Source organism: Furipterus horrens, unplaced genomic scaffold (assembly GCF_987537825.1).
Source record: "Furipterus horrens unplaced genomic scaffold, mFurHor1.1.pri manual_scaffold_6, whole genome shotgun sequence".
Classification (NCBI taxonomy): Eukaryota; Metazoa; Chordata; class Mammalia; order Chiroptera; family Furipteridae; genus Furipterus; species Furipterus horrens.
This window is the reverse complement of record NW_028327176.1, coordinates 107,897,755-107,906,188: the sequence shown is the minus strand read 5'-3', so window position 1 is coordinate 107,906,188 and position 8,434 is coordinate 107,897,755. Positions and strand designations below refer to the sequence as shown.

The 8,434-nt window shown below is 33.7% G+C and overlaps 1 pseudogene; it reads right to left on the bottom strand.

The window, feature by feature from the left end:
* Positions 1-7,797: 7,797 nt before the first annotated feature.
* LOC150007200 (cytochrome c oxidase subunit 7B2, mitochondrial-like) lies at positions 7,798-8,020 on the bottom strand (annotated as a pseudogene).
* Positions 8,021-8,434: the final 414 nt, after the last annotated feature.

Sequence of the window (8,434 nt, the reverse complement as noted above, 5' to 3'; positions counted from 1 at the left end):
TTAGGGATGATGCTTAAAGTTATCTTCTAGATTCCTTATAAAAATTACTTTTTTGCTCAGTTGTGTTTATTAAACACTGTCACCAAGAAAGTGTTTTCTTGGAAAAAATGGCTTATGGTTCAATAGAGATACTATATTAAACCTTAAATGTTTAAGAATTGGCATGTTTACTAGGACAAAGATGCAAGTATATCTCCTTATAGAACTGGCTTAAGAAGTTTGTTTCTAATTCCCTAGTTTTGTGTGGCACATAAGGCTAAAAATAAATACAGTTTGGTAAAGTCTCCAGATCACTAGCTGTAAGGAAAAGAAAATCTCTGGTCCAGGCATAATCACATTCTTTTAGTCAGTAGTGTGGATTTTAGAAGGTGTTAATGGTGACCACATCCTCAGCTCCAAATTTGGAACCAATTGAGAGACAGGCACAAGAGTCAGAAAGAAGGGGGCTAAAATACTAGCTTTAGAGGAGATTAAACCAGATAAAAAGACGTGGTACACTGAGCTTTCTAACCTTGACTTCTGAATTAAGAAGGCTGCCCACCCTATTGCTGACACCAATGGGCCACTGCATTTCCCCCTGACAGAGCAGGGTACTTTCCCCTGGACCTGGGCAGAGGTCTGAAAGAGATGTTGCTTTAATAGAGAGACAGCCCAAAATGTTGAGCAAAACATCATAAATACCTTTTCCCTATTTGCCAGTCCAAAAAGATGAGTTAGAGTGTGAGGAAAGAATATACTGAGTATACAGTAAATCTTCTCCCCCACTAAGGTAAAGGGAAGAGTGGGGAACACATTCTCCCTCCACTCTTAATTTACATGTGAGACTGCTACTTGGTCATTGTGGTCTTCTCACACCAGTAGGCAAACAGGCAAAAAATAATAAAAAGAAGAAGAAGAATATATGAAAGGGTGAAGCCAGAGAACTTGTATGTAAGACCAATGGGCATGGACTTGGGGAGGGGGGAATTACTGGAGGAGGGCTGGTGCTGGGCAGAGGGGAACAAAGGGGAAAAAATTGGAACTATTGTAACAATATAATCAATAAAATATACTTTAAAAAATTTGAGAACTGTAGTTTCTATATTTCTGGAATGTGTTTCCCTGCCCTTTCCTTTCTCTTTCTATTGCATGTAGGCTATGTTTAACGTTTTGCTTGAAGGTTGAAAAATACTGAGAAAACACTGGCAAGAAACTTGTGGGAGTGGATATTTCCTGGAGTTTCAGGACGCAGGGAACAGATGCTCCACAGCATTCCACAGAACGTTCTCTTATTGATGGTCCTTAGTCTGTGAAAGAAAAGCTATTTAACATTTCTAATAAATATAAACACTCCATGTTCCTAAAGTATAGAAATTAACACAATATAGAGCAGAACTCAAAAAGAGGCTCTGCATCTTGAAATAATGAAAGGGGCACAGAGAATTGTGGATCACAATGATGATTTTTTTTTTCCATCTAGTTTATCCTTGGTCATAGCAAACTAACCAAAAGAACTAGAAACAAATGGGTGTTTGATATTTTTAGGAAATAGCAATAGACTTTGCTTTACAAAGTTCTGCTGTGTATATAAAAATTCCTAAACATTAATAAAAAGTCATATTATAATTTTCAAATAATCTTTATGTATAACAGCAAAACAGATTGATTATAGAGGTGTTTGGGTGAAAGTGAACTTTCTCGTTAATCAGAATGCTCCCTTAATGGGGGGACTGTCCTTTTTTCATCCTCCTCTTTTGAGGTGTCATTAAATATTCATTTCTAGGATCCAAATAAATAAATGGTACCATCCCCACCAAAAGAGAGGAAAGATAAATTGAGTGAAAATGTCTGTGATGGTATTTATAAAATGTACCTTCCTGATGAGTTCCTATATTTTAATCTGGTGTTTTGCCTCTAACAAATCCAGTTAGATTGTATATGAATATTTTTTCTTCCTGTAGAATACATCTTTAAATAAACGTTTTCCCTTTTTCTCTCAGCATGCATAGAAACTTGTATTATTTTTCTTTATTTTTTACTTTTACTTTCTACCCTTTTTCTCTCTTAAGGAAAATAATTATTCACTTGGGACAATAAAAGAAAACCCAGACAGGAAAGAAAAATTCCATGAAGCCTAACCAAACATGGAAATTGGAAACCTGAGTGGCCTCTATTCAGAAAAAGATAGAACACCCTTCCCTGGTGAGGGTTTCAGGACAGAAGTGGCTTTGTGAAGAACTCTGGAATAGATGGCAGGAAAGACTATGCAGTTAGCCTGGCAGTCAGGATCATGCTTATTCCCAGGCCATGACTCACTCTGCTCTATTCCAGAGAGAGTAGTGTCCGAGTGCCACCGTTCCCTGAGTCCCCACCACCCACAAGAAATCAGAAGCTCTATGTATCTAATTCTGTATTTCTTTTAAGTGTGATCTCCCAAATACTACATAAAATGTGTTGCAAAAATACTGAACAGAAACAAAATATGATTAAAAAATTGTAGATGATTTTAATTATTTGTGAAAAATTATTTTAAAATTTTCATAAAATTTTAAATAATATTTATTGCCTTAGAAACCAGAAAAATGCATTTTAAAAAATTAAATACAATTCAATTGTACAACTGCATCTTTCCTGTTGCTGGGGGAAAGCTCAGGGTATTTGTGCTACCTTCTGAAACTTGTCTTGTTACTGTGATAATATGCAGAACTAAAATAGGTTTCCATTCTCAGTTATTTGCAAAGAAGTTTTCTAACATTCTCAAATCTGCTTCTTTATTTTGTTTTGTTTGTAATGTTTATTAGAATATATTTTAGAATTGGCATTGCCTCAGCTTTTTGCAACTTAGTGTTTAAGGGATTGTATTAATCCAGAATATATAGTCAATGTATTTCATGAATAATAACTTAATTGAAGGAAGAGCTTACTTGTATAATATGGATTTTTAAATAAAGCTGTTTTATTGACATCTTAAATAACTTGTCATTTACCGAATTTCATTCACTGAAGTAAAGCACAAGCATTTTTGTGTTGCACAATGAAAGTACTGTAGGCAGTTATTTAAATGGTGCTCTTCATTTAGTTAAAAACATAGGATCAGCATTGACTTGTTTGCTTCAAGAATGTACAATACCAGGGTAGCAAAAAAAAAAAAAAAAAAAAAAAGTTATTTTAAAGAGGGGAAGCATAGTAATCAGGGGGAAATTAACTCCACAGTAAATTTCATTACAAAGCTCCAGCAGGGAGATATGTCAGGGCACAGGTAAGATGTACAAATTTATTCAAACAACTAATGTGATTATCTAGATTATGAGTATTCTCATAATAATCTGAGGGTATATGTCATTTAGATTCAGAAGAAAAAATAGAATTGTGAAAGTGACTTACTTTGATAATTTTGGCCTCTGAATCCCGGCCCACAATAGTGTACTTTTATCCTACTCATGGTGGCATTCACCTGCACCTGTGTGGAACCTTTCATGCAGAGGAGATACAGACATCTGCTGCAGATATCTAGAATGATCACCTTTATCAGTTTGGGAGTTTCCTGGGAGGTGGGACTTTAAGTGCTAAACGCTGGGCAGTCCCAGGAAAATCAGAGCAGTTGGTCTTTCTACTCTATTTTCAGTAGGAGATTAGACATTTTGTCATTCACACAGAATTGGCAAATAAACATTTTAGCCACTGTGCGTCAATGAAGCAGCCCTAGTGTCCAGATGGAAGGCAGATATTTTTCTTTATATCTCAATCAGTGGTCTCTCAGTACCAGAAGGAAGTAGGTCTAAAATCTTCAGACAACTTCTTGACACATCTCTTTGATCAAGAGGTAATTATATCTTTTATCACTCATAGGGAAAGGGCAAAAAAATAAAAAGTCATTTTGATCATATCTCAATAATGATTTGCACTGGAGCTCCGATCAAAGACAGCTATGTTTCAAGAAAACTTAGCTGCTGTGCTAGAACAAGGTGGGTGATTATCCAGAGGCACAAGTTTATTTTAGGCATTTCTTTTTGGAAAAGTTTAGAAGAGAAAGTTGTCAAATTAATACAGGAATATGTAATGTAATCCACCAGCTTGGGGCAACAGAGCCAATTTGTCTTTCAGACATCTTTTTGCAGAGGGATTTGATAACCAGACATTTTTGGAATTAGCTTTACATTTGTGAATCTTTGGAGCATTGTATTTAGTTCTGTTGCAGGAAGAGAATTTGTGTATTCTCTATGTCAAAGCTCTTTCTTCAGCAGAAATATTGAGCCAGTTGTCATGGACTTTCTGATTAATATAAACTTAGCGTTTCCCTCTAGTCTGACATTTTCAGTTCATTTTTTGAATGTTGGATCAGCCCTGTACTCCTTCTACATCTGTCAGCTTCTGCTTGTTTCCCTTCAGCTCATGATTTTCCTGAGTAAACTTCTGTTGTAGGATTATATGTTGACTGATGGAGTTCCACAAGGTTTCTACTTTGAGCTGAGGGTTTTTCCTTGAATATCCATTGGAATTTTGGCCAGTTTCAGTGAAGAGGAGTCATGGTTCATTGTATTTATTTGTTTTTTCTATTGTCAACTCATTTTTCAGTTTGGACTGGAACATTGTCTCTATTAATTTCAACTTTTGTTAATATGTTTTCCAGAGAAAATGAAGAAAGGAAAGGGAGAAGAATGGGGGAGTATAGAAAGAGGGAGGAAGATATGTTGGGGAGAGGGGGAAAAAAGAAGGAAGGAGGAAGGGGAAGAGGAAATGAAGGCAGAAAAGGAGGAAAAAAAGAATTAAGGTAGGAAAGGAGAAAAAAAAGAAGAAAAGTTGACAAGGAAAACTGTGTTACTATCAATCTGGTTACTTAAAGAATGTGGAAAGTCCCTAATGAAAGTGTACAGGATTTCATAATTTTGGTCAAGAAATGGATATGTGCAGGCTGCTATTTGGGCTTCATGGACTATTAATGAATTATTATAGAATCTATTTTGTGTTGTGGGTGGCTTAAAATCAAAATGTTACCATTTTTCTTAGGTATGATCAAGTTTCTAATAAAATCAATTAAAACACTAATTAAAGAACATGTTTATTGTTGAGCCATTCAGTTATGAAAATTACAAAACACAAGATAATTTGAAAAAGTTTTACAACCTAATTAAAATAGATCAAATGCCTAGTATATCTTAGGTATTGTGCTAATTATAGCTGGAGAAAGATATACATTTCAGTAAGATGTTTTAATAGAAGATATAAATGTTAAACAAAACCAATTATTATGTAATATTATTCTGGAAAGGTCTTTAGAAAGATGGGTACATTAAACAATGTATATTCTTATTAGCATCTTACTTAAAAAAGTGATACTTTCTTTTTTCTTCAAAGTTTAATTGAACTTGACCTATAATTGTATGTTTTTAATTATTAATTTTCTTATCATTGGCAAATTTTATTAAAGTTGTTTGTATTATTCATGATTATTATTAAGGTTAATGATCTTTAAGACTAAAAGTTTAAAAATATTAAAAAGTAAAGCACAACATTTAAAGTATGTAAAGCATCCTAAAAGTAAAAAAATCCAGTTATTTTCTATCAATCTCACAATTTTAATAAATAATTGAAAATAATGCAGTGTTAACTTACATTTCAACTCTTTCTACAAAATATATTTGGAAGCTTATAAGAAGTTATATCATAAAACCTGTAAAAATGTGAATCATAGCAGAGAGGATAAAAATAATATTTATATGTCATATAGAATTGATTATTTTATTTTTATAAATTTATATGTACTTTTTTGTTTTTTTCCTCTTAATCTCCTATCAAATACAACTTCATAGATTTACTGTAGATCTAAAACCTGATGACTTGACACCTAGTCTCTAATTAATTATTATGTTGCACAATTAACAAAGTCACTTAATGTCTTTGGCCTTTTTTTCTTTAAAGTGAAAAATAAAACCTTTCCAGCATGTGAAATCCTTGGATAAAATGTGGTTTGAAGTAAAATGGTTTCTCTGTTTACTTAATTTGACACTATTCAACCTTAGAATAGAATCATTAACTTCTACTTATTAAAAAGATTTATGAAATGAAGACTATCTCTTCTCAGAGATGCAATTCTTTTGTATACTTAAAGTCAGGCTTTATGACAAGACAGGGCCTTGTCATAAAATGCACTTGGTTTAGACTTACATTTACCCCTGTTCTGTGATATTTGCAAAAGGAATGATTAAGTCATCTCTCATGGGAGATTTCTGCTTTAAACATCTTTCTTTTCCTAATCTAAGCCGATTAAGAATCTGTGAAACTGAAATTAATGACAATTCCTAATGTGATTTGTCCAAATTCTTGGCTTCTGCAGGTTGTACTTTTTTGTTTCCTTGTCACTGGTAAAACTCTGAGACCCAGCCCTTTTGGGTGCAGATCAGGTGTGATTAATGTGCTTGGTGAGAGTCATTTAATAAACATATAAATCAAGTCATTTTGTTAAAAAATATATATCCATCATTTACAGGGATCAAGCTGTGGTTGCCTATGCAACATACCTGTTGAAATGACACAGCCTAAAGACTCAATATTTCAGAGTTCTGCTCTCTGCCTGTTAAGGAAGCGGAGTTGAATCTTCCTTGGCACAGTGAAACACAGAGAAATCAGGAGGGTTAATAGTGGCTGTTGTACAGCAGTTTGGATTTCAAACTGGAGGATAACCAGCAGGTGTGACCTGCTCTGCATCTGGCATTGAACAGTTCATAACTTTAAAAGGGCAGCATTATTTTGCCCAGACTATTGAGAAGCACAAAAGAGAAGAACCATAGGAAATTTTTAATGCAATTCAACAATCTTAACAACACAGAACTAAGTAGTCACATGTGTGTTTCAAATGAAACATCAGCATTACTCCCTTCAGTTGTAATGAATGATGTGAGAGCTGCACTGTCATCACTGTGTGTATATTCTAGGAGTATTTGCTCATGCAATTAACCAGGTGCCCAAAATAAATGATAGGAATGCCGGTCTTCAGCCTTTGCAGATGTTATCATTGCATATCTGGAAAACATAAGAACATGTTTTTTGAACTGAAAAAGATGTTTAAAATGATTAGAGAATTAAGTTATTTAGAAAACAAATTTAAAACCTAACATGCTTCATACAAATAGTAACTGGACAGAAAATATAATGGAATAAAAGATTGTCATGACAAAAACAAAAATAATTTACTTAAACATAAATGTAACAGTAATTGTGCACTACCAATATAAAGATAACTATAAAACTCAAAAGAAAGGAATAAAAAAACCTCAAATGCAAGCCGAGACAATGAAATACTATCTTGTTCCTGGACAAGAATATTTAGTAGTTTTAAGTTATTAATACTCTCTTAATATATGCTCCCTTAATAAATTTTCATATTGAAATATGAATAAAAATGAAAGATTATTTAGTTATAAATAACACTAAAATTTATTTGAAAATAATGTGCAAAAATACAGAGAACAGTTTCTAAGAGGGTGATAAATAAAGGTACACTAGCCCCCTCCTAGTGTTAACATATTTTATAATGTAACAGAAGTTAAAACCACATTGTAATTGAATATGAACAAGCAGATGGATTAAGGGAAATAAACAGAGTTCAGAAATACTCATAATGTTTGCTTCCAGATCAGAGTGACTTAATGATAAGAATTAGAACAGATTCCATCACTTACTTGATATTACTTATTATAGTCACTTTTTAAGGTTTCAATGCATTTTAACCTTTTAATTATGTTATATTTAAAAGAGCAGCAGAGTGCTTAAATGAAAAATTGATTTAGAAAAAACTCTGTATTACAGAAACTGTAATGGTTACTCATCATTCCACCCTTTTGGTGTGACTCTGTCAACAGAAGACAGGTTTCATTCTATTACAATCTGAGTGTTTTAAATATCCATGAACAACACAGAAAATATTTCTTAACAAATTTGCTATGAAAATCTGGAAGTGTTTTCTGTGACTCTGTCCTGCCCTAATTTGCTGAGTGCTTCTTTTCTTCAGACTTACTATATTTCCAGCCAAGAAAGACAACATGAAGGCGTGATGGGGCTGGTCTATTTCTTAGCATAGCGACATCATAGGAACTCTGAAGCTCAGGTATTTTCTTCAAAAGTTCAAGATTCAGATTCAGTTCTGGAAGCTGAAAGTCCAAGATCACGGTGATAGCATAGTTTGGTGAGGGATGTCTTCTGGGTTGCAAACTTCTTATAGTACCTTCACATGCTGGAAGCAGTCACTATCCTTATTGAAGGAGAATAAGCTGGTCCCAGGTAAGCCAAAGAAAAGTGCTAACCAGTAAGATTAATTCAGGGGGCAACTACTACCATCTAGGAGAATCTTCAGATATGTCACTGCTACCACACACACGGAAGCATAGAATAGTCCTAATATGGTTCTGCTTAGAAAAGTATTTGCAGGAAAGATATCAAAATGCAAAAATGAGGTTAC